The sequence below is a fragment of the Zosterops lateralis genome, assembly GCF_965231275.1.
Source record: "Zosterops lateralis genome assembly, chromosome: 3".
Classification (NCBI taxonomy): Eukaryota; Metazoa; Chordata; class Aves; order Passeriformes; family Zosteropidae; genus Zosterops; species Zosterops lateralis.
Genome location: NC_139764.1, coordinates 5,855,249 through 5,882,589, shown reverse-complemented (window position 1 = coordinate 5,882,589; position 27,341 = coordinate 5,855,249). Strand labels below are relative to the sequence as shown.

General features: G+C 42.0%; 1 long non-coding RNA gene across 1 annotated transcript in view; it reads right to left on the bottom strand.

The window, feature by feature from the left end:
* The window catches only part of LOC310906659, a 177,093-nt gene extending 150,082 nt beyond the window's left edge, over positions 1-27,011 (bottom strand). The window contains exon 1 of the long non-coding RNA XR_014589462.1: positions 26,911-27,011. This is a non-coding gene — a long non-coding RNA (uncharacterized lncRNA). The remainder of the gene's footprint in view (positions 1-26,910) is intronic.
* Between the last annotated feature and the right edge of the window lie 330 nt (positions 27,012-27,341).

Sequence of the window (27,341 nt, the reverse complement as noted above, 5' to 3'; positions counted from 1 at the left end):
TTCCTTTCTTCTGTGTTGTGTCCTGTCCACAGAGACTGTCAGCTCCGAGAGAGGGTCTCTGCTACAAGACAGTGTTTGTTCTGTGCCTACAACACAGGGCTGGGATCCCACTGAAGGCTCTGGGGGTGCTGGGCTCCAGGCCAAGATTCGGATAAGCTTGGCTTTTGGTTCAAACAAAGGTTCTCTCTCCTAGCAGGCCATCACATTCATTTATTTTGCCCTGTGGTGAAGTTAATGCTCCATCTGTGATGTCACAGTTGTTCCCATGACAACAGGTTTATGACTTCAATGTAAAGTCAAATGGAAGGAGAAGCTCAGGGACATGCAGGAAAGCTCTCATTCAAATCAGAAGCATCTGACACAATAACAGAGAAGAGAAATGGCCAAGAAGGTACATTTCTTTTATTGTTATACATGTCTGTGGTTTCTTCCTACGTTTTCAACAACGTGTACTTCTTCAATCACATGTTTTAGTAGCTACTCTTCCACTTAAGTTTCTTCAGTTAAAGATGTCTTCTTTCTTCTCTTAAATAAAAGAGTACATTTAATACCGTTCATTTAACTAGTTAATGAATGTCTTTGCCTTTTTTCAATTAGGTTTAATTTAATAGGAGTAAATTTGGGCTTCAGTGTAGTCTTCCTTCTGATGCCAAATATGAATGATACTATTTCTGAACAAACAGGGGAACTGTTAAAACTGTGGCTTTCCATACTTAGAAAATAGGTTTTCAAAGAAGAAAATTAAAAAAAAAAAAAAAAAAAACCACATCAAAGATTTTTGAAACATGGATTAAAAAAAAAAAAAGAAATGCAAGAAGGCAAAGCTATTATGGAATAGAAGTGAGTACTGGTCAGGGTCATGTGCAGACTCAGAAGCTTTTCATTCCATGTTCTTTCTTTTTTGCTGTTTGCTTTTTCCCTGAACACCAATCTACTTAAACACAAAAGTCTTCCCGTGGATGAAGGTGCCACCAAGGCACAGACCACAAAGTGCCACTGATATGGCTCAGTGTTTGTCCAGTGTGGGAACTTTCAGAGGAGCTATCATTCCTGCAGTCTCAATAAGGATTCCCAGGAACACCTAAAGGTGGAGATGATGCCTGAAGAAAGCCTGTGAAGTTACCATCCACCCTTGTTAGCAAGTCTAAACACAAAGCAGTCAAAGACCAGCAGAGAGCCACACTAAAAAAAAGGGTGGACAGCAATGCTGAAGTTACACTTCACTGAAATTCCTGGATAATGTTTGCTAACAATGAAACCTTTAAAGTTTAGTTGAAAAGTGTTCAGGTAGCTCCTGTGCAACCCAAAGTGACTGGATTTAGCATGTTACGTCTCCACTTGGTTCACACATAGTTGATTGAATTAATTAATTAAGGCTGGAATTTTCAAAGAAGCCACAGGAATTAGGTAACCAAATTCAATGAGATTTGGGCACTTAATTCCCTCAGACTCCTTTGAAAAGGCCAGCTATAAATGCTCACCTCTTTAGTTGCAATTATTTGTACTTGCAGGATTATGAGTGCAGCTGTTTATAAATGCAGAACTGAGGTTGCAAAAGCAGATATGGCATGAGAACAGAGATCTGTCCATGCATAGCACAGTACATAAATGTATAAAAGCAGTGGCCATACATTTAAACCATCCTTGAAGTGAAAATACCAGTAGAGCCAGTAATAACTCTGAAGCCAGTGAGAGCTTCTTAAGCTTACTTAATTAAAATCACCTAGATATACACACTCAAATATACATGTGCACATACTTATAATATATATATGTATATATACATATGCACATATAAAAGTATATGCATGTCTATAAAGAGCCAGATGTGACCATGGGTGCAGACAGTTGTTTGTTTCTGTGCGCAATTTTTTCCTTGCAAACCAGTAAATTGTAATAGAATTTGCTCCTGGGAAAAGGGGTGGCTCATCTGCTGTGGCCATGTCCATGATCTTATCCAAGTACATGAGGAAACGCCTTTCTTAACAGGTATGATACAGGCACCATGGGACGACTCTTCTTTAAGCAACACAGGAGGAAGCAGAACTATCAACTGGAACAGTAACCATCTGGTTAAGCAGTAAAAATAACAACCTACAAATAGTATAATAAAACAACCCTTTAATCAACAGAAGTGGTCATCCTGTCGTTGTACCTGTCTGCAAGGCCAAAGGACAAAACCAAGGGCTGTTTGATAAAGGCTCTGGGTGTTAATAGCCAAAATATGTCACAGTCAACCCGTACACCCTTGGTGTTGGCTCCCACTAAAGCCATTGGGGCTACTCGGTGGCATTTTGAGGTGAGCAGGTAGACCTTGACCTTGCTGAGAAGAATGACGCAATGTGGGATTGCTTTTCCTGAACAAAGGCCAGAGCTTTCATCCCATGGCTGCAGCCTCCCTCCACAGCCACTGCCATTGCTGCCAAAGGAAAAGCCCATTTGGCCTAAATGAGGCAGGATAAGCTTCTTGTCCACCAAAGCACCCTCAGACAGGAGTAACTTTAGGCCTAAAAATTATGCTGGGACTACCCACAAGCTCAAAGATACACATGGGCTTTGTAATGAAGGGAGTCTCGAAAAAGAGGATATATCCTGAGAACAAACAAGTGGGAATGAAGAGCATCCTTTTGAATCCTAATGAAGAGCCAGATCCTTTTCATTAGTGGACACCAATTGTTTTTCTACTAAAAGTTGCCAGGACTTTAATTCCATGTGTTCACAGCAAGAGTGTTGGCCCATAAACAAATTCAAAACATACAGAAGATCAATTTCTTTGTATAAGAAGGGTCGGTGACTTTCCATTAGAGCAAGTCACTGATCGCTCCAAACCCTTAAGGTGTTGTAGCACTAATGAAAATGTGGTTAGCTGAGGAATGCAAACAGATATACAGCACATATAGAACTTTAACTTCACTCCAGCATCCATATGTGGCCATAAAATATGGCCTCTTAAATGTAAAATGTATAGATTTCCCTCTGCAACAAAGGCATAAAATATTTCACTCCCAAACAAGTATTTGAGCATACGAACATGATCTTTCACTTCATCTAGGACTACCCACCCAGTAAACCAAGCTGTATTCTTTCTGGGTGGCTCAGAGAATAGCATATTACAGTGGAAACACCCATTTATTTCATTTACTGCCATTTATAATATTTTCCACTATTTGCAGATAATGAATTCATCCACTTTTTGCCAAGATTATGCAGCCTGTTTTATAGCCAAAATTATCCAGAATGCTTCTAAAAATGTGTTATCCTTCATTTTCCATGATTGCTTAGTGGTTCTCTTGGAGCAGGACCAAGATCAACCATATTAACAATGCACAGCAATAACTGAACTGTCATGCTCCCACTCTCCTAGCAGCAGGAAGAGTGCCATCAAGCTGGTCCCCGAAGTACGCACAGCTCCGGAGCATAACTGTTCAGGTTAATTAAAGCCATTAGATGAGAAATGAGGAATTACTTTTGGAGTCCTTTCCTCTGCATATCCTACACTGGTCTTCTCATAAAGGTAGATCAATTTCAGATTATCTGATGTCTTCTTGGCACCACCGCCTCTTCGGTTCTCTGGGATAAATTGTGCTTGTAGAAGAGAGCAGGGCAGAGACCTGCGGTGTGTAACAGCCCTGCACAGACCCAGCTGCTGGCCCTGTGAAGATGGACATACATCTGGAATATCACACACCATGAGGAGCATTTTCCAATCCAACAGGGGATGGAACAGGCACTCCACGACCAAGCCCACGCACAGGGCACCGCACCAAGACACAAGCGAGGCAAGCAGGAAAAGGTGGAAAGGGACAAGTCCTTTGTGAAATGATGTGTATTGGGTCAGTGCTGATTTCTTAGCAGAGAACTTCCCGCTGCCTTCACTGGCTCGGCAGTTCTGGCATGCTATGGAGGGTGGAGCTGCAGCACCAGTCCCTCCCTGCTCCGCGAGGGAAGAGGAGAAACAGGCCGGCCACATCTGCTCTTCCCTTGTGCAGTGTCTGGCAGCCTGCAAATCCCATGCAGAGGAGAAAGAGGGCTCCTTGCCATCATCAGGCTCAACAGCTGGGCCCAGCATGTAAGATGAAGCACATGCAAATCTTTGCAGGAATTCCTTACTGCTCAGCCTGAGGGTTTGATCTTGGAGTCAAGGAAATCTAGCTCAGGACTTTGCATGAAAGAAGCACTGCCTGGCCAGAGGTTCCAGTGGTCAGTGCTAGCACTGATAACAAAAGGAATCACACTAAAATTAGAAAAAAAGAAAAAAAAGCTAAACAAAACAAACTTGTGTTCTTTTTTTATAATTTTATACAAAAAAGAAAATGAGTGCAATAAATCTCCTAACAGTCAAACTGTCCTTGTTTCTTAACATTATCACTATTTTCTTTGGCACCTCTGGCAATCTCTTAGAGGGAGCTATGAGGAAGGAGAAACTCTGTCTCAGCAAGAGGCTCTGTAGCAGCCAAAATCTGTTCTTCACCCAAATCAGCTGCAAGACTGAAGCTGAGCAGCCAGTGCTGAACAAGTTAACCAGTCACCATGTGTGACTTGGGAACCAGAGAGGCAGGGGAACCTCACAGCAGGTTGAGTTATGGCCACTGGAACAAAAACAGGTTGTCATGGCATAAGTGAAGATTTCTCAGCACTGACAACTGACAGCACTGCAATAAATATTAATGCTCCAAACTCCTACTTGGATGCTCATAAATACTCCAGACTTTGCCAGGAACTCTCTTCCCCTTGGCCACTCCATTATTCAGTTTCACCACACGTAGATGGTTGGGGCCTTTATAATTTCTCCCTTCCTCCACAGGCAGCACCACTTCACCTCTTCTTCCAGAGCAGGCTCTGCCACATCACCCAATCTGGCTGAGACTTCTCCAGCCAACCCAAAACACACAGATTTTTTTGGGCTCCCTTCCAATAACATCTTGAGGCCCTAATATTCATCCAGTTGATGTCAATGGAACAGGATCTCAGCTGATTAGCTTTATCCAGTTTGTTTAATCTTAATATCTCTCTCTTTCTCTCTCCTTATATATATTTTTTTTTCTTCCAGGCTCTTTGATTCCCTTTCTGGTTCTTCTCAGGGTCTCCAAGTTTCAGGCACTTCTCTAAACACCCTCTAATGTTTTGATTTTTGATGGTTAAATTTAAACAAAACTTAAAAGCTTTTTCCAGCTATTTTTACTTGTGCTCAGAGTCATTTATCAATCCCATAGAAAGTCTAGATTCCCCCTATATAAATGGATCACCCTCTTTTATGGGTAGCTAATGTGTAACCTCCTTCATTCCACAAAGATAAGAGTCTGGCCTCTTCCTTCTGGGTAAAGCAACTAGAGGCCACTGAATCCTTCCTGCTCAAAACATGACCACTTCCAGGATATGTCCTGCCAGACCCATCACTGAGGTTACAACCAGCCCAGCCCCAGGTTTTCAATGCAGTTCAGGTGCCCTCGAGGATGCTGCAATGTATTCTGGCTGCAGAAGTAACCATCTGATTTGTCCTGCCCCAAAAAGCCCTGTGTGGCTGACACTTCAGCCAGGACAGCTGCATTCCAGCTCTCCCCATGTCCAAGATGTGCTTCCTTTCAAAGCCCAGCCCCAGGCTATGCATGCTGCTCCTCTTGTCAGTCCAGTTCCCCTGGCAGTGAATCTGACTTGCAGTTCTTGCACTTACAGGAATCAAAGAGGCACATGAGAAGGAAATGTGTGGCCTCTCAAATCCTCTAAACATTGTCCAGCTGCCACTAAAAAGGTACCCTGACTTGAAATATTTTTTTAAATTTTATTTTTTAATAGGTAACTACTCCGTGCTTTTGTAAAAATGCCATAGGAATTTTATTCTTGGACCAGGAGATAACCACAGCACATCTCTCCCAAGTTTCCAACCCCACAACCATTTTTCTTAATTTTGAAACTTTAAAGGAAGAATGTTGCTTTGGCTTCACAATTTTGCACAACTTGTTAGAACCACGGGAGAATGTTACAATACCAAGCCACATGAAATGGAAACATTTGAACAGACCCTTGGGCTGGATCCCTTGCTTCCACCAAGCTGCATTCAACCCAGGACTGAAGAGTGTCTGGCTTGAGTAAAAGACAGTTTTCAGCCTCAAGTCCTGGTGGCTCCCATGCTTTGACCTCCCAGTGCAATTAAGAATGGCCTCAAATCTACTCAGAATTGTGTCCCTGACTCAGGAGCTCTTGGGGACTTCCTGACAGTTGGAGATAGCTGAATGAAGATGTTGTGCTGTACTCAGGGACCTCATTGCCGTGAGCAGCTCTTTCCTGACACCTTTGGCAGGAGGCTCCTGAATCTAGCTCCATGGGATTCAGTGCCAGTATAGCAATGCAAGGAGACCACAATGGTTCCAAGGAACAGTTTCCCTTAAGAGGAAATGAAAAGAGAGCTGAAGGCACTGGCAAGCCATACATTAGACATTTTGGTTAAAGCAGCTAGACTGCACTTTGGAACAGCTACTTTTTGCACAGATCTTTGTTCTCTTCCTGCACCCATTGTATCCCCATTATTCATTGCTCCAGCTATAGACAGTGCTTTTAGTTTAATCCTCTAAATTTTACTTTTCTATCACAAATTTCCATGTCACAACAGGACTTAAAATCCAAAAGAGGCATTTACAGTTCCTCTCCTGTAGACTAGCTGGCTCAGACACTGATGTTGAAGGATGAGCACAATGGCATGAGCTCCTGACCTTCTAATACTGGGTTGTTTCTGCCTACTCCTCTAGCTAGACTAGCTGGCTCAGACACTGGGTTTCAGAAGGACACAGTCCAGTTATGAGTACAATATAGGAATATGTATGGAGAAAATCATGGTTAGCAGGAGTCAAAACCAGGGATTCAAGAGAGATGAACTTCCACATGACAGAGCTGTATTGGCCTCTAAAGAGCTTCTGAGCTCTTTAGTTAGCTCTACTCTCATAGTTACTTTTGGGGGCACAGCCCCTGGCTGCCTGAGGTACCCCATCTCAGGCTGATCCTTCCTTAGGCTGGGCTGCTCTGCTTCCCAGAGCAGAGTTAGCCATTCCCTGATCTCTCTTTCCTTGAGAGGAGTAGGCAGTGACGACCCAGTATTAGTAAGGTCAGGAGCTCATCCTTCAACATCACTTCAAATAAAATCCCCTAGGCCTGGATTTGGAAACACTTTACAACACAAATGCTATAAATGCAGAGAGAAGCCAAGAGCAGGAGCAGAATGAACCAATGAAATGGAGGCAAGGAAAGAGAGATATGATTTCAACTGAGATGGAGAATTGATGTGTAGATAAAGAAAGATATCACAGGTGGCTGGAGCTGGAAGAGGACTCTTGCTCTGAAGCTGGTCGTACTGGATGAAGAGAGAAAAGTTTTGGGATGACAATTGGGATTCACAAGGACTCAGAAAAAGGTTCTTTGCAGCGTATCAGAGATTCCTCTCATTGAGAGGCAGACTGCAGGTGAGCCCTTAGATGGTGCTGAAAGTGAGAAAGACCCTGCCTCTAAACCCTCTTGGAAGTTTTCTAATAAAGTACTGACAGGCACAAAAAGGCAGGAATAGCACAAATCCTCCTGCAGGATCAGTGCCTGAGCACTTACTCTGCCATCTCAAGTGGGCTTTGCAGCCTTGGCTGAATCTGTGTGGCCTCTGCTTTGTTGTGACCAATATCCCAGTCTGACCAGTCTAAACAACCTCAGAAGTGTTCCCATGGTTGCTGTCACATCTATAAGTCGCAGCACAGATGTACCAGTGACTTAGCAAATCCCCCCAAGAGTTACTTTGTATTCCTTAGTTTTGCATGGTTGGAAATGGCTGAGGAAAACCTACAGAATAATGCCTTCTGAAATAGCTTTTAAGGGCTCCTTTTGGTCAGACTCCTTACCTGCTCTGTCAGGATGTTCTTTCAATGTCTTTCATATTTCCTATGAAAGACCATAAGTTCCCAAAGCCCCAGCATATCTGCCATCTCATTGCTATCAGGAAAGAGCTGATGAGAAGATGATTGTCAGGGATGAATTACAAGGACTTTACAAACACAGGAAAGCATGTTCTGCATTAATTGCTAATCTATTTCAGCCAATTTGGCACCATGACAAATGCAACTGGTTGTATCTAACAAGCCAGGGATGGGGAATAATTCTGTTTCAGTACAGTATGTCCAGGGAGAAGAATCAACCACTAATCCCAGGTGACTAGTTCCTTTATAAATATATTAGCAACATAATGGAAGGCTTTTTAATGGGATTATAACCACACAAGCAGACCCCAAGCAGCTGCTCTGCTACTCAAAAGCAATATGGTTGACAATAAGATTTAAGGAACTGAATGAGGGGAAAAGGAAAAACCTCTGGCATGGCTCTCTTAAATGACCTTGCTGCTTAAAAGGAATTGGAACGTGTTGCATGCATGAAAAGAAAATCAAATATGCTTAAAGAAATCTCTTTGGCCATGCTCATCACTAGTTTCTCCCACTGATTCTCTATCAAAAGCAGAGAAAATGGCCAAATCAAGGAGAACTCATCTCTTCATATAGTAGGGACAGATTTTAAAGCCAAAAAGATTTTGCTCATACACTGTGTGACCAAGGGGTCATTGTCAAGGATAGCAGGGCCCACATATTGTGAGACACCCTTTGTGTTACACCCTCTGCAGAGCTGAAATAACTCTTCATTCTGAATACAATTTATCAGCTCAGTGCTGTGGACATATGAGTGTGCAAGAAGATCTTTGGGGGTGTATGTGAGTGCATGTACATGAGTTGGACTCCATGATCTTCATGATGGGACTAGAAAATCTTTACAGGTACCTCTCCAAGCCCACTCATTCTATATATAAATATATATATAATTGTGCATACAAAAAAAGGACAGCCATGAGGCAGCCACAAGGAATGACTCTGTAGTGGCAAGAGCAAGAGAAGACACAAATGTCACTCAGAAATCCCTCTTGATGTATTTCACAGGACTGTCAAAATAACAGTTCTAGGTTCAATTCATGGTAATACATAGATTATTTTTCTTACCATCACTTTAACAGAGAGGTATAAAGATGGAGTTGAAACTTACAAAAGAAATCTTTATTTCTTTTAAAGTTGATGAAATAGTGAAAGACAAGTGTGTCTGTATAAAAAGCACATGCTCCACAAAATATAATAGTTATCTATGTTTTTGAGTCCTCACTGGTTTTAAGTCAAATGGCCTGAAGCTGAGGCTGGGATTTAGCTCTGTGGCTTTGAAAGGAACATAGTATGGTACAAAACATAACTTATGGAATACAAGCATTTGCAGCTGGCAGCTGCTCCAGCAAGGACTATTTAGGCAGCTTAACCTTAGCCAACCACATCTGAAGCCCAGATATAATTTGTGCAGCTCTGAAATTCTGTTATCAGAGGGCCATAGCCAGGGAGGCAGAATGACCTGCAAGAGCATTTAAGTGTTCATTTACTACCAAAGTACACCCTTACATCCTTCTAAAATACTTTTCTTAGAAGCAGCTAAAACAAAGGCCACTGACACACCAAGGCTGACAGAAACACGCTGCTTGTCTGTGATCCACTGGTACTAACAAAATATCTCCAGTGATTTCAGTGCCTTGGGATCAGACCCACATGTTATTCTTGAGCACCTCTTTAACTTTCAGGGCTTGACCTCGGGATGCCCTGGCACCAGTCCAGGTGACACCATACCTCCTTTCGAAGAGCTTCATGGAGCACTGACCTTGATCTCCTGTTCCCAACACTGCTGAGCCCATCATGGTGACACGGAAAGTGTTTAAGATACGTATTTCTGTCCATGTGCATTGTTAGCAGGGTACCAAGTCACATAAGGATCTAACTGGCCTCAGTTTTCACGGCTCTGATGGCAAGTTAACAAGGTTAAATGAACTCTTTCTGTGCTCTGTGGATTCTTAATGCGACACCAAATGTTGGCAAGTACCTAACTGTGTCTTCCAAAACAATTTCCAACATATAAGTGCCTCACTTCCAGCCAAGTAACCTGAGTGTCTTCCTGTCTTTTCTATGGCACATTGATCACAGTTATGAAAGCTCCTCATCTTGAGTCTAGCGGGTGACAATGCTTGTGTAGTGCCTATCCACGATCGCCTGACGTATTTACATTTTGTTAATGATAAGCTCTGGCTGCTATGCACTAAAAATACCATGACTGTGGAGAGAATTAAGTGTATCTCTAGTGCCTGATCCAGGAGAACAGTTAATGCTGTGATTAAGTCCATGGCTAGTCAGGACAAGACAGCTTATGTTAAAGAGAGCTAAGTGTGTCCGGTAGTACCATCCTATAACATCAACTTCCAGAACTGGGTCTGTACCAAGACTGTGGAAGGATATCCTTAAGGAGCTAAAAGCCACCAAAAACCCAGATGTCTGGTACTCAAAGGATAAGATGTGCTTTATCACAAAACATACCAACCTGTGTAACTTTAAATTTATATAATTTTTTTAAAAAACCTAAACACGAAGATTACACTGCACACATTCCCTCCTTCTAAACAGAATGAAAAAGTCTGCATGAGCTATTAGGCACACTGAGTAATACTCTGCTGGCAGGACACTCAGAGAGGAGTTATAGGTGCCTATTAGAATCCCTACAAAACTGACTAACAAATGCTGGAATTGAAAACTAAGGCTTGCAGGGAGACAGGGGCTTTGAGCAGCACAGTATTTCAGATCATCTTACTGAAAGCTTCAAAATGTCATTGGCTTTCAGTATAAAATGCGTCAGCCATCGTTTCATTTTTATCAAAACACAATTAGGCTGTGAATGACAGCATGAATCTTAAATAGGAAAGATACAGGATGAAAGACCACCAGGGTGGAACATAACTGTAAACCTCTTCATAAAACTGCATTTGAGTTCTGATCATATACACAGGAACTCCTTTAAGTGGTCCAGCAAGAATCTTAACTCAGTGACTTCCAAAGAAAGTGTTACCAATTAAGCAGGACAAACTTTAACAGTCAATTTTAATTACGCCATGAGATTCACCAATCAATTCCCAGCTCAAGCTGAAGTTTTTACTAGCAACGACTGGAACCAATTTACGTGCTTTTATGTTGCGTCTAGACTTTAATAAATGGTCTAAGCACGGAGCAATTCTCTGCCAGTATTGAACAGTTTTTGTGTACACTGAAAAAAGCACCAGGTTCTCTAAAATTCTCCAGTCTTTGTGCCTTGAAACGTTCCCCTGAGGAATGGGTGCAGAGCTTACCAGCACACTATGCAAACACTGCCATGGGCATTGCTGATAATGCAGAGCAAGGTGGTGATGCCACAGGGTGTCCTGCAGCTCATTGCTTCCATGCAACAGGCACAAAGTGTGCAGAGCCAGCTCTTCTCTTCAGACTGAAATGCAATATCTTTGCTGGTTACAAGATATTCTTTATGTCAGTATTAACCCAAACTCATTAGACTGAAAAATATCTAAACAATATGGAGGCACCCAGGACAGCTACAAATATTTAACTGATGGCCCAGAAAGGTACATCCAGGCAATCCTTCCAACACCTACAAGCCTTATCATTCTTTTCTCCCTGGGCCTCTCATAGTCCTGATTAAGCTGTGGGCTCCTGTGCTGAGGGACATGAGCATCCAGTCAGCCCAACAGCTCTGATACAGGAGAATGAAGTACCTGGTTGAGAGATGAAATGTTTAAGCATGGCAGAGCCTGCTGCAGCACACTCAGTAGTGCTCTGGCTGTAGGAGACTCACCACTGCGGCACCACTTTGATCATTGCTGTAGGTCATGGAATCACTCTAAAGCCAAAACAGTCTTGTTAAAAAATTAGGTTGAATTACCATTTAGGGAGCTCTGTTGCATTTTTTCCCCCTTCTCTCCCTTCCTTCTTTTTAAACATGCCTGTCAGGAGTGTGAAACCATGTGCTTTTATCACTACCCTGCTGAGCAAAGCTTGTTAAATTAAGAAAGACTTATTTAATTAAATGGATTGATAAATATTCCTATACTTGTATTCAGAAGCCACCATATACAATTTTAATTTTTAGAAACTGAGAGGTTGCTGTAGTTAAGCAGAGCCTCTTAGGTTGTTTCCTGGTAGATGATGTCAGACTAATAAACCTCCAGGCAGTCCTGCATGCCAGAGGTCTGACAAAGTTGGGCATCCTGTCTTCAGGAAGCAACACAAAGATTAACCTGTCACTGGATTTTAGAAAGAAGCAGCTCTGGAAGTGTTGCACCAGTTTGGCTGCCACCAGAGATGACAGCCAGGAAGGGCCGTTTACATGTTGCAGTAGCACAGAGCTCATTGGTGCAGCAAGGGGCAGAGGGAGCCCGAGCTCTGGTGACTCTCCCAGCAGCCAGGCAAAGAGATCCAGGCTGTGGGGCCACATGCACTGATACAGCAGGCACTGGCATACAGGGCTGGGCATGCTCTGGAGGCCACTGCTTTGGCCAGCACATCTTGAGCACTGTCTCTGAAGCTATTCTACATCTGTGACATGAAGTAGGACTCTCCTCTTAAGTACAGTAAAAATATATAGAAAAAACTCTGCTTTAGGGATGGGACAGCATGAGCAAACAGGACTAAAACAGGGAAGGGAAAGAAGAAATTAATAAATGCGGTTACACATCTAAGATCAGCCAGCAGGCTAGTACCAGAGCTCAGATCAACACCTGCCAGCCTGGTTCCCTGCTCTGCTCACAGGAGTGATTTATCCAAGGTGTTGTTCATGACTGCTGCCAGAATGAGCAAAACAGACTCGTACTCAGGCAGCTGAAGCCTTCTCTTGACAAAAAACCCCTTGCTCTCTAGGATTAGTTTTGCTGAATGGCAATAATAGCTTGTAAAGACCAAATAAACTCCAATGCACCACGTGTTGCAGGGTGCTGGGATTGGATGGGGAGCTGTAAGCAGTCTTTCTGCAAAGACAGGGAGTGTTATTCATCGTAGTTGTCTGTGGTGGGCAATTTGGTTGCCTTTCAGGGAACTCACTCCAACACAGGATCTCTGCCAAGATAAAGAGCTGGCCAAAGCACTGTGCTTTTCAAAGTGGAAGGATTTTCTTTCCTTCTGTCTCCTTCAGAAAACATACCAAACTCCGGGCAGTCACAGCGATCTCTGTTGCTGAAAATAAATTACTAGCAATTTAAAATCTTCTGCTTCTTGCACACTTCATAACATAGAATAATGTACAATGTGAAGATTCACAGCCTTTTGAGGAAGCATCATGATCTCCAGCCCTGACCTTCCGAATACCATAGGCCAAAGCACTTCACTCCGTGGTTGCTGCCTCCAGCCCAGATCTTGTGGCTGAACTGTAGCAAGTCATTCAGAAAGACATTCATCTTGATTTATGGCCACCAGTCCTGATGGGAGAATGCCACACAAAGCAGTTCCTGTCTTGAGCTTTGTGGAATGAATTGTAGAGTTAAAGCGGTTCATGGGTTTGAAATGCCTGTAATCCAGAAAGATTCTCTCCATGATTCCAGGCGGAAATTGTGCGTAGGTGGCGTCTAAAACTTCCTTTCCACAGTGACCCCAAATCTAAGGAAATGGTCAGAATCCCTTGTGTTGCTTCAAAGGCTCAGTTGTTACTCAGGCCAGCTAGTTAGCTGTGGAAAAACTACATTCAGTTCTTCAATCTCTGACATAGCTAAGATAAGCATTGTGTAAGATTATGATTGTTTACTCAAAATCTTCCTCTGCTGAGAGAAATTGCTGAGAGAATTTTCAGTGCATTGATTACTTGTGGTTCTCATGCCACAGTTTTTAAATCCCAGGTGCTAATTTTGCTGCCAAATACATACATGGGTAATAGATTCTCGTTATAGGAGTTACAAAACAGGTGGAGGCTATCCTGGTCCCAATGAAGTTACCAGGAGTTTTTTCTAGTCTGTATGCAGAAGGGCAGTCAATCCCCTGTGGGAACAATACCCATTCCAGTACCAGCACAGGTACCAATTCCAGCACTGATTGAGGATAGAAAATTAATCCTGTCACTAGTATAAGGAAGTTTTCTGTTTCAGAACTGTAAAACCCTCTCAGGGATTTACAATTCTCCAAAAGTTTTATTTAGGAGAGGCTACATAAGTCTGCACCCCTACACAGCCCAAGGATGTGGCTGTTGCTGTGTTTGTGCACATGCCTGTGTCTAGTAACACATCTCCTCACACTGCTGCTTTATACAAGATATAAAGTATTAATATTTCAAATGCCAGAAGGTGATTAATTAAGTTACAAGGCTCTTTAGATTCAGTCAATAGCCATTCCATTTCAGCATGAGGTGTACCTACCAAGCACACATGTGCCCCATGGAAGTGTTCTTTACAACACAAAGCATTGGCTGCAGCTTCACGTTTATCCTTTCAAGTGATATAAACCTGAGAATAAATCCACCTGTTGCCCTATCTTCAGTGAGGTCACCAAAAAAACCTCCCTTCTATTTGCAAACAGCTTAGTGGCTACCAAAGAGCAGTCACCAATTAACTTATTCCAAACAAAGATTAAATCCTGATTAATCACTGAGAAGGGTTAAATCTAAGGAGAGGGTTAAATCTTCAGGAGACACTGAAAAGTCAGATTCTTCTGTAGTAATTTATTGAAAACTTCCATGCTGGGGCTGACTAGAGTTGAACAAAAGAAGATTTTAAAAAATCTGAAAAATAAAGTGAAAGGCCATAAAATTGGAGAAAGAAAATAACAGGGAACCAGGAAAGATAACAATAATGACTTAATCAAGCAAAGTATATATTAAGGTGATAACCTGGGAATGGGAAAAACGTCAGGTCTGAATAAGTCCATTGAATACAGATAAACACAACTATCCTGTGGAGTTTTTAAAAATCAACAGTGTATCAAATTGCCAACTGTCCAGTTGGAGATTTGAGAGCAAACAGCTTTCTCTGGGCTAAAATCTTTTGGGTTTGAGGGAGTGAAAATGGATCCAAGGAAGTATATGCTGAAAGAACTTCTTCCCAAATTCTCATGGGAAAGGCCATCTTCTTGGTAGGCAACAGCCTGGATGTTTTTGACCTGGGCTAGCCCTAAACAGAACTGGCTGTGAAATTCTCTTCTCTGCCTACCCAAACTTCAGAAATGCCACCTTAAATAAACTATAAGAATATAAACTAGCACAGATTTTAAGGAAAAACCAAAACAGGTGTCACTCCAGTCCAACAGCCTTGACCTAAACATTTTACATAAGTAACTCAGTTGAATTATACTTCTTTATCTTACCATTTGATCAGAAGCAAATTTTTTAAGGTTATTAAAAAAAAAAAAAAGCAAACACAAAATAAAGGAAGAAGGGAAAAATAGCCCAGCACAAGTGATCCCTATGTTGATCAAGCACCACAAGCTGAGCTCTGGGTCTTTTTGGTAAAAGCAGCTCCATGAGCAATCCCGGGATCTTCCCCATTGTGCTGCATCACTGTAAATTGAATTGAAATGTACAATTGTACAATGTAAACTGTAAATTGCAAATTGAATTGCTGGGGAACTACATAATACAAGGTGTTTGCAAAGCCACTGAGACTTGGCTTTACTCCACTCCTATTACATCAGTAAGAGTTTGACAATTAAATTCAATGGTAGAAAAGGTAAACTACAGAGTCTCATGTTTTTTTTCAGAAGGATTTCCTAAATAAGACTGGCTAACACTATAGGGACGTGTATGGGATGTTTTTTGCTGGAGCAGCTACAGTGATGATCTTTTTTAGGATTTGACCATAATGATAAATACATATGTCTTATGCAAGGGACTGTTATTTAAGGATTGGTGAATGAACTTTTTTTCTTGAAGCATTTGCTCAAATTATGTTTTTTTTTCTTTGATTTTTTTCTGTCTATTTTTGGTAAGACAAGATCAGGAAGAGGAAAGAGAGGGAAGGAGAGAAAGAGAAAAGAGGAGGGAGGGGAAGAAAGAAAGAGAGGATGAAAGAGAAAGCAAGCAAGTGCTAAAGAGAAAAAGAAAGACAAAAAAGGAAGAAAGAAAAAGGAAAGACGACAAGCAAAGCAAGCAGCTGGTGCTGAAAGTGAGCAAGACTCTTTCTCTCTCATTTTCTTCTGTCTTTTAATAAATCATTGTAGCAGCTTTGTGACAGGTCTCTGTTATCCATAATGCCCAAGCAAACAGCTTTTCTTTCAGCCTCTATTCAGTTAGCTGCCAGGGAAGCAGGACTGCAGGCTGGAAACTTCAGTGGCTCAGCCTGCTCTCCTGTAATTCAATTAGAAAAGCAAGCATGAAGTCAATATTCATTGAGCCCGGCCAGAGCTGCGCAGCACAATGAAATGATAATGAGAAAGTTCACAAAGGAGACGGGCTTAATGATAAGTTTTTAAAGAGGTGCTGCAGCAGGTGACCCTCTGTACAACTGGCAAACACACACGGGCATATGGGTCTTTACCCTCAGGGATTTACCCTCATCCCTCACCATCTGTATCCAGGGCAGACGGCTGATTGTGAATCCAAGGGAATCTCATGATATACTGTCTTAGGTCACCCCATTCAGCTACTTTGCATCTCTGAAGGGAAGGAAGATATGTTTCTTAAACACCCGGGCCCCAGAGGAACAAGTACAACTTGCTGGATCACAGGCAATGCAGTTTCAAGTGACACAGAGCTGTGACTCCCAAGCCCAACAGGGATACTGGGCCTGTGGGGCACAGACCAAGGAAATCATGAGAGAGAACTTCCAACACTTCATGGAAGTGCAGAAGATGAAGAACTGCACCCTTGTGCTTTCAGAGCAAGGCAGCACTGGGTCCTACAACCATGAGAACTTGGAGCATTTGTGCTTTAAACTGATCAGGAGTGAGTAAATAAATGCTGGACCTAATTCTGCAGCTCTCTCTCAAAGGGCACTCCCACTGGAGAAGGTCTCCACAGGATTTTCTTTCTTCTCCTTTTAGCACTTTGCTGGTGACAGTAAAACATGAAGTTATTTATTTTGCAAACATCAGTGTATTTAGTTTTAAAAATAATGAATGATTGAAGCAGTAATTAAAAAAACAACATTGTGTGTACAAGCCCAGAGCTGCCTTGCTCTAATTTTGCTTTGGGATTTCAGCATTCCAGATATTACTGAATTTGTTCCTTTTAAATTTACTTCTGTGGTAAAGCCCCTCACAAAGAGACTTGGGTCTCATTCTTTTCAGTGCTCTACAGAAAGAACCAGTGGCCCCAACTCTAAGCAGGCAAACATGAGAAACAGAAAGTTTTTCTTTTCTTCTCCTTTAACAAAAGGCAAATAGGGCACACAGAGCTTATATAAGTTCCCTGAGGTCACACAGGGTGTCACTGACAGAGTCACAAATTGAATTCAGATTCTCAGGCTCTCAGTCCCAGTTCGTGTCACATTGTTGTTCAGGGCACCCCAAACTTTTAATGTAATTTTCAGAAGCATGTTGTAATTTCCCTAAAATAATCTCTCATCCTCATAACGTATATTAACATTCCACATACCCCCAACATCTGTAACAACTGCTTAATATGCTGGCAAATAATTTATACAATTCAAGAACAGGATATTTTCTCAAAATCAGGAGGAATTTTTCAACATTACTGATGACAACACCCCATTTTTTACTTCGGAGCCCAACAAAAAGGGAGTCAATTTTGCCATTCTTCCTGATTCAAAAAGCCTCAAGCTGCTAATAATAGAAGTTAATTGCTTCATCTTCAGTTGGAAGGTCTTCATGTCCTATTGGGCCAGTTCTTCAGCTGCTACAAACCCACAGAGCTTCACTGGAAGCAGCTTGGCTTTGTCAAGATACATGAGCTGAGGGCGGATGTGTTTGTGTTTCACTGCCCACTGAATCTTCCTCTGAGACTGATCCAATCTCTGCATCTCAAAGGGAAGACGAAGCACTCCCCACAACTGGAGCTATACATAGGGATGGATCAGGTAGAACAGGTTGGCTGAATGCCTCTTACAGCCGTCCCTCCTCTCCAGAAATCCCCATGGGGAAAGGCACAGGTAAATACCAGAAGTGGAGAGCCTGTCCCAACAAGTCATGCCAATGTCCTGGCCTAAACACTCACACCTCCGGAATATTGCATGGGACAAGAGAAAAGCATTTTGGAACAAGCTTCTTTCTTCTGACACTGAGCAACAGACGTGAAAAAAGGGAAGAGTTATATCTCTAAAGCTGCACACACTTAGAGCTGCTTCTGCTATTCACAGTTTACAACAATTTTCTTGTCCCAACAGCAATTCGTTGGGTTTTGCCAGTATTTTGAAGGGTTAGAGACCCTTGGTGGACATGAACCCCTCCTGGCAGAAGATATCTGATGCACAGAACACATCAGATCAAAAGAGAACAGATGTGCATTCCATGTCTGTAAGGAATTATGTCAACAATGGGGCAGATCCTAGGACTTTTCCTTTTGGTTAATGTGCAACTGTCTGATAGACTGGAGAAAAAGAGGTAGGATAGCCACATCTTCCCTAGGTATTTGTGTTCATTCTTACTATTATGTAGAAGGCCAGATAAGATAAGAAATACTAGTCACTTTAGATGTCTATACATAACATAATTATACTCTCTCTATGTTTTACCAAGCATGTAAACACCAATTTTCACAACCAAATGCAATTTTTGGGAACTCTCCAAAGGCCCAATATATAAGATGTAGCCCTCACTCCTCTAAACAGCTGCAAGTCAAATGTGCCTGTGTAACTCCTGCATGTAGCTGGTAGAAGTAAACAGGAAAACTTCCCCTTTCTTATTTTAGAGGCAGCACTCTCACTCTTACATAACAAAGGCAAAATCTGTTGAGGTCAGGGATTCAAAGTCACCAGCTTCATCCTCTAAACAGCCTTTGCCTCTCAGTGACAGCCCTGGGAAGTTCACAAGACACTGCAGGAATCTCTCTCCCCTCAGTTATCACTCGTCCATGTCAGACCCCGCAATCCTGGTTTATGCTCCGTGCTTTGACAGGAGATGTTGTCTGCACAATATCCTCAGCTGAGAATTGGGTTTTGCTGGAGACATTAATGCATGTAATTGGCACATGCTTTTCTGGAGTATTTCTATCACCTTTTAAAGATAGAGACAGCCAAATCTCTCCTCCACTCATCAAGGAGATGCTTAAAGCATCAAGTGGGGAATTCCTGGCCAGCTTAGAGATGGTACTTACTTGACATTTTCTCAGGCAGCAAGGTAATGTGAGGCTCAGACTGTCACAGTGTTTATTTTGAGTTCCCTGGTGAGAAAAACATTTTACACTTGTCCTGTATGGTTGAAGTCTCCCTCCCCTCTTGGGGAACTCAGGCTATCTCTGCCACTCTTGCAGCTGCTGATACTTGACTTGGCCCATCCCCAGTGAACAGAATACTGAAGTCAGTTATCCCAGGCCAGGCTGCAACTTCCAAAAGGGTAAGATAAGATCACCTTTTCTCCCCCTAGGTCATAGTGCTCATTAGAAATGAGCTCAAAACTCGTAAGTTCAGCTCCAAGAAAAGTACAAATTCTGCATCTCTCTAGCAACTGATGTACTGATTTCAGCCCTGAACAAGGCAATCTCAAAATGGAAGCAGGGAGAAAAATATATTCAAAAGTGAAAAGGTGGTCCTGTAATTAAGTGATTAGCCTGACCAGAGTTTAATTTCAAACACTGACAGACATAAGACTGCTTTGTATGCGTGGGCAGGTGGAGCTGTGAGCTCTCTTACTATGCCATTTTAAGAATAAATGAGAGTTGATAACAATTTTCTCCCATTCTTTGCTTTGATTGTCTGTGTTTAGAGGCAGATGTCTTTTATTGGATCAGCAAGCAGCTTGCACAACAGTACTCTCATCTTCTGAGAGATCACTGTGCTGTGATACACCTTTTATTTGAGTATGGCAGAACACACCCAGATGACAAGGAATGCAATGCACCTCCAGGCTCTGTGCAACCTTCCAGCAAAAGGGGTTGAATTTAGAGATGGAGACAAGATGATCTAGGTACAAGTTATAGTCAAAGACCAACAAAATTGCATGCTGAAGTCAGTCCAGCAGAGAAATTACAGAAACACAGAATGGAGAGTGTACTTATGTTATTATTAATAAAGGTACCACAACCAGTGAGCCCAGAGCTATGCAATTACAAGGAGACATGCAGTGTACACAATCAGGAATCCTTATCAGATTGTTTGGTCTATCTTTTCCATTTAAAAGTGATGTTTAAACTGTGTTTATAGACAAAAGAACTGATCAATGAACCTGTCATATGGTCGTGAGTAACACAGAAAAAAGTAATCAGGTGATGAAAATATTGCCAGTTTTCCATTTGAGGAACAAAAAGAAGATACTTCAAAAAGATTTTGACAAAACTTTGTGCATCAGCAAAGTCAAATGTTACAGCTTTGAAAATTTCTCAAAAACAAAAATCTATAAAGTTATTCAGAAATGAGATTTTCTGAAGGTAAAATAACTTGAAAAAAACTAAGAGCAAAGATTTACTATTATTTAAGCTTTTCGGCTGCTCCCTAAGAAAATAAACTTGGAGTTAAACAAAAACTTCGCTGTTTTTCTACAAAATAAATAACAGTAACATTATACCTACTAAACAGGAATCAGCTGTATAAACAGTTTACCTGCCTCTGACAGTATCAACTACAGAAAGAATTTCTGGGCAACTATATTCAAAGGAGGACTAGCCCAAGTCATAGTAATCATTGTATCTCATTGTATAATAAATGTGATGGAGTAAGTATAACTGAAAAATACTTGGAAAATTCATCATCTTGATGAATCTTCCCATTTTATACTTGAAAATTATGATAATTGCTACATCTGCTCCTGCTTGTCATTTTAAACTTGTCCAATAGTTGCCATCATAAGCCTATGATTCAAAATTTGACTGTCTTTGGCCAGCTAACCTCAGTTCATTCATTTCTGAAACATGGGTGTCTGATTTTCCACATTCATTCCCTTCACCCACAAATAGATGTTACATGAAATCTGAAACAATTTTGCAGCTTGGAAGCAAAGATCTATTTCTGTCATGTATTGCTCCTGGATTCTTTGATTAATTTCCATAAACCAAATCTGGAAAGCTCATGGGTCTCACATCAGCCATGCAAGTGAAGAAGATTAAAAAAAAAAAAATAATAATCCATCATATTCACTGTATCATTCTCTGCAAAGTTGAGCTTTAACAAATCCATGATCAAACAATTTGCAGTTGTGAACAGTCAGAAATGGGAGCCTTTGAAACATGTCAACATATTGTAGAATTGTATCTCTCCCCTACTCCCATCCTTCCCACCAGCTCAGCATATGTAAAGTTTTAGGTAGGCCATGTTCAAGTTGTTCCCACAATATGGAGCTGAAAAATGTATGCTGCTGTGGAAGAGAGGCATGTGGAATAAATATTTCATGTGCTCAGGAGCTTAGAAATGGATTGTAGGCTGCATGTGTATTACAGACTGGTGACAGCCTATCTGGATCCATCAGATGCACGAAGAGAAATGATTCTGATGGACACAGATGGCTCTCAGGAGCTGCCTCTACAGCCTTATTTATATTAGGCAGCCCATTGGTGTTCTGGTTCAGCTCCTGACAAAAGGATATATGACCATCTCTGCAACTACAGCAGGAGCACATCAGCTGTATGGCATATGATATTTGCAACTGAGAGAAATCACCCAGCACAAATCTGGCATGAGATCTAGGGATAGAGGTTGGATGTGCAGGGATTACTTCCATTACTCTCTGAGGCACTACTCTATGAAGAATGAAAAGGGCTTGAGTTCTACCTTGCCCCAGATTTTCTGCTGTCATCCTCATCAAAGCAACCACAATGAAAAGCCTTCTCCCTTCAGTCTTGGATACTGATAGGTTTCTCACTACCTTGAGAACAGCTTTGTTTAGTAAACAAGTCCCTTGAAATAACAAACTTGCTTCCCCTCATACAATTTCACCTTTATCACACTGGTAGTCACTCGTCCTTTAGAGGATTTGCAGTAGGAACTGAATGCTGAATTCCTCTTCATGCTTCTTTGGACCAGATGCCCAGCTAACACAAACTAACTTAACACCCATGTCACAAAATATTCCCACACTTGAGCCAGCTGAAGGATTTGTTTGCCAGTGTGGGTGTTGCTCTACAGTAACACTATTTCTGGTCTAAGTAATTCCTAACATTATGGTCATTTACTACATTACCAGGCACAAAAGGGAGAGAGTAACCACCAAAAGAAAATCTTTTGTGATTCTCTAGAACACGTGAATATATGATCAACAGAAAAAAAAAAAAAATTCAGGGTATGGCCATAAATAGACAATATAATTATCTCAACCTGCTGCTTTAGGAGACTCCACTGTCCACTTCTCTCAGATGCTCTCCTGCCTCCTTCCTCACACCCCGAGCGCTGTTAGTTTGCTGTCAGCTTTACAGTATCAGGAGTGTGATCTCTCCATGGGTACCCTGCTCAGTGTCATTTAAACTACCCAATCTGCAAGGCCACCAAGGTCAAGGAACTATCAGGAGTAAGGTTTCTTAAGTGCAACGTGTGAGACGCCATCTGACACTGTTTATAGATAGACTTAGCCTCTTATTGACCACAAGATAGAAGTTAAAAGCATTGCTTTAGGAGTTCAAATGTGTTAACCTCTGAAGTGATGTTTGAATTAGGGTTATTAAGGGCCTAAAGTTTTGATCAGAGGCTCCGAGAATAAAAAGGATTTGGAAAAATGATAGAGCAGGATCAGAGTAGTTACACTGAGTGTGCCAACTACCATATTATTGTTGATTTAATTGAGTCCATCTATCAGGTCTGTGCATTATGTGATCCAGTTCCAAAGACGTTTCCCTGCCACAGCTGACAAAATACAGACTATACACTTCAAATGCAGTTGTTGGTCTTTAAAACAGGCAGTTACAAAACATGCTGGCTGCTCCAGCAATCAATAATGGGAAGGGCAGTGTACATTGGACTAACTCCCAAACAATTAAATACTTGCCAGTGTAAAGTAAAAAACGACGCGAGGCCAGGCCAAGAGCTTGTTCACTGTTTGGCAGCTCGCAGCATTACAAACACTGATGGTTTAATAATCGGGGAAAATTAACAGAGCTGGAACAGCAAAAGCATTTTCTGAGAGGTTTTCTGATGAACACACTGAAGAGGTAACAAATACACCTTCCCTTGGATTGTATCCACACGACACCTGGAACTCCTGATGCAGTTTTCCTGGAAGCTGACTCACAAAGGAGGAGGTTAGATACTTGTCATGGATTGCATAGATAGACTATGAAGACACCTCAACACCTTCAGCAAAAGAAGAAATGCCTCTTACCCGGAGAAGAGGCACTTAACAGCTTAAATACTTTGGAACACTGGCCTTGAATTGCGAGTGAACAATCCAGCCTGGCCCTGGGAAGAAGGGAGGGAAAGTGTAATGTCAGAGTGCAGCAAGGGCCAGTTGTTCCCTAAGGGACTGAGCATGATGACACAGACAGGGATGGGCCAGAGAGCTGAGCAGGGCAGATCCAGGGTGACAGCCCAGTCAGCCCTGAGCCCAGAGCACCAGCCAAGTACACAGAGAGCTGAGGCCAGCCCAGGCCAGCAGGTAAGGCCTGGCAATGCCCACAGCCAGCGAGGGCACAACTGGGACAAAACCGAAGAGCAGCATCCTATGACATCGTGGGGGCAACAAGTGACAGCCCCAGCTGGGCTGAGCTGCAGCCTTGAGCCATGTACAGGAATATTAGGGGAACCCTCAGGAAAGGCAGGCAGGGCCAATAAGGCCCATAAATGCAATTTTTTTCTGTAGGAATTTCACCATTTTTCAATATGAAATTACCTTTCTACCCCTCCTTGCTTTTATGAGAACAAAGTGTTACACATGATGACACTTTGAGCGCGGTTATTACAGAATCACAGAAAATGCTGTGTTGGAAGGGACCCACAGGGATCATTGAGTCCAACTCTTAACCTTGTGCAGGACAGCCCAAGAGCCACACCATGTGCCTGAGAGCATTTTTCAGATGCTTCTTGAACTTCCTCAGGCTGGTGCTGTGACCACCTCCCTGAGGAGACTGTTCAAGTGCCCAACCACTCTCTGGGTGAAGAATCTTTCCCTGATCTTCAGCCTCAACCTCCCCTGACACACCTTCAGGCCAACCCCACAGGTCCTGCCACTGGTCACCACAGAGATCAGTGTCTGCCCCTATGAATCTTTCCACACTTGTGACTTGTCTTATACATATAGAAACGAGACAGAAAAAGTATGAAAACTGCAGAGAAGCACTGGTAGAAAGGCCTATGCTGGATGCTGCTTCACTTGTTACCATGTAACATGCAGGCACTGGGCTGTTTCCCTCAGCCTCACTGTTCAGACAAGGGCTGGGCGTATCCCTGCTCTGTTCCAGGAGGGATCACCAAACTGGGTGGTCATGGTTCCGATGGCCAGAAAGGACTGTAACTGGCATTACAGAATAGTCTTGAGAGAAACAGGCCCTGTGGTTCTCTCTTTCTCTGAACTGTAGCTAACAGCAGTAGCCTTGTTGTAAATCAGCTCAGTGTTTCAGGGTGTGGAAAATACAGTCAATTTCAGTATTATTTCTCTGAAACATAACAGGAAATGCTATGTACTCAGCTATTCCTGATGCTTTATACTGTGGTGTACCTGCCTACAGGATATATGATCCATACTCACCTTTTCAATCTCCATCAATTATGTGGGACATTCTCTTCATACTTTAAAATTTCCTCAGCACAGCTGAAGAAATGACAAAGTACAGGTAGCTACTGACCTTGCCTTAAAGGTCATTTAGAATGCTCCTGTTATACACAAGCACAGAGAAACCTCTGAGCTGGATTATCTTCAACGACATTTCTCTTTCCAAAGATGGTGCATGTCTGAGACAATAAACATTACCAGGAATCAAATACTCCAGTGCCTAAACTAACATGGAATAGTTTGGCTTCCCTACCTCTCCACTTCTTCCACACCACTCTTTGGCACAGGCTTTTTTTTGTTTCCCTTTATCTCTTTGTATCTTGCATTTTTGACCGTGGAATATAGTACTAACATGAGAGTAACAGGATACAGAAATACCTATTACACCTATTAGTTTTCATGCTTCTGTGTGATTTCTAGGCATGGACAGAGAAAGAGAAAACAAATCAAAGCATCATTCTCAATACACCAAATTCTCATTTCAGAGTGCCATAGAACACAGTTCCCTTTCTGTAACCCTGCAATAAAATGTGTATCAAATCTCTGTAGACCAGACCCCAAATAGTTCAAGTTCAAGGCTGTGCAATCCTTCCATCTCTCACTCAGCTATCAGTCACAGAACTGCCCCAGGCATGATGTGCAAACAAACTGTCAAAGTACAGTCATCTGCAGCACCAAAAGCTCTGACTGATGAAAGAAAAAACTGATGTCAGTCAAACCAGGGAGTCCTAGACCTGGAGAGGACACCACAGATATATCAAATAAAATCCCATCTACAGTGAAGGAGGAAGGCAGTGGCAGGGCAGTGAGTGCTTCAGACCTGTCAGGAGGTGGATTTCTAAATTTAATCCTAAACTTAGTTCAGGTAGAGCGCACAAGGAGCTCAGCCTGCCTAAGGAACTTTGACCACCTCTCTTGAATATAAAACCAGTGTTATCTTCCTTTTTCACCCTTAATTTTCACTGAATGGAAAAGGAAATGCTGTTAGAAAATTGTTAAGACATAATATTTTGCAGCAGAAGATACAAAATTTTACTCAGTGCTTTATAAGGTAATGTGCTGATTTGCAGTGCAGTCTAACTCAAACTGCCTGCTGGCAAACAGTCTGACTGAAACCCTGGGAAAACCAGACCAACACTCTGTGCCCTGTATGGAAAATCAAAATATATTTCCAGAGGCTAATTCTGACCCCAAAAGCTTTTTTTTGAGCTCTCTCATAATGCTATTTTTTTTTTTTTTAAGTCAGGACCATTTTAGATGAGCGTACGATCTGATCTGCAATTTGCAATTATTCAGAGGACTTTCAATATCTCACTGATATTAAAATGAAGACTTCAGCTGAGTATTCCATTTTATCAGGAAACAGCAAATACTTAGAAGAGAATCCTCAGATCCTGATCATTACCCATTTGCAAAAATTATGTTAAAAATCACACAGAAAAAAATTGGTCTTGAAAATTTTAAAAATTGCAATCTTGACTTCACATATTTTAAGGGCAGACTAAAACATTAGTTGGTTGACTTAAGGTAATATTTTAACCAGAAACCACAAGAAAAGAAACATCCCAATTGACTGAAAATCCAGCTGTGGACTTAAAATAGAAATTTAAAAAGTCACATTTTTCATGTTACTAAGTTCAGCACTGTCTTTGAAGAAATGGATTGGCTCCGCAGAGTGAGCTGGAGCACTCAGCATTCACACGGGAACTCTCCTCTGCTGTCAAGTGGCCCAAAAACAGGGCTGTGAGACTGTCCATGTCCTGGCTGCTCAATATTAAATGTATCTGCCTGGGCCACCTTCATGCTTGAAGGAGTGGTTTAGAGATGAAGCTTTTTAAGCTCTTTGTGGATGCTTTGTTCTGTTTAAAAACATCTTTGCCTTTGCTGGACAGATTTTCAAAGCTGAGGAAAGAATCTGTGGGCTGGACCCATTCTGTTTGAGTAGTAATTACACTCTCTCTCCCTAAAGGCCCACTGTCTTAATGAAATAAACAGCATAGCTCCCCTTGTGCGCTAGAGAGGCAGGATCCAGTTCCATCTGCTTAGGGATCTTCACAGGAATGCTCCTAACTGAACAAGACAGCAGCAGATAGAAATCAAAATGGAACAAAGTGTGTGAAATTATTACCTCTAGCACAGTGAACAGTCTGTGTCACATTTTCCACTATCAGTCCCTTAATGGAAACTCCAAAACCCATACCCACTGTGTGTTACCCTGGCATTCTGGACTCATACCAACCACCACCCTTGCTGATTTTCACGTAACACCCACCTCGTAGCCATATGCATTAAACCCCTGCAGTGCCAAGTGTTTGGGGGATCCTGAAGTGAGTCGCTGCTGACACTGACTTTTCCATCCTGCAGGCCTTTACCCTACCCACTGAACTCTCCCCTGTTTCCCTGCTGCTCATGACTCACCACAGAGCCACGCTGCCTGTGCAATGCGAGGAACCAATCTCTAGCTGTCGGGTCCCCAAACCCTCCTTGCTCCAAAGCAGTACAGTAGCAGAGTTCTAAAATTCAACTGAACTCACAGGCCCTCTGGCTTCTCTTAGAATCAACACTCATTGGAGAAAATGCTGATTTGGTGAAATCAAGGCGTTCTACAGAATTATTTTTACTTCTTATTTCTTTATGAAAGAAAAAAAACTAAGAAATGTTTCAACTTGAAACATCTCTCGTTTCCCGACAGCTCATCTATCC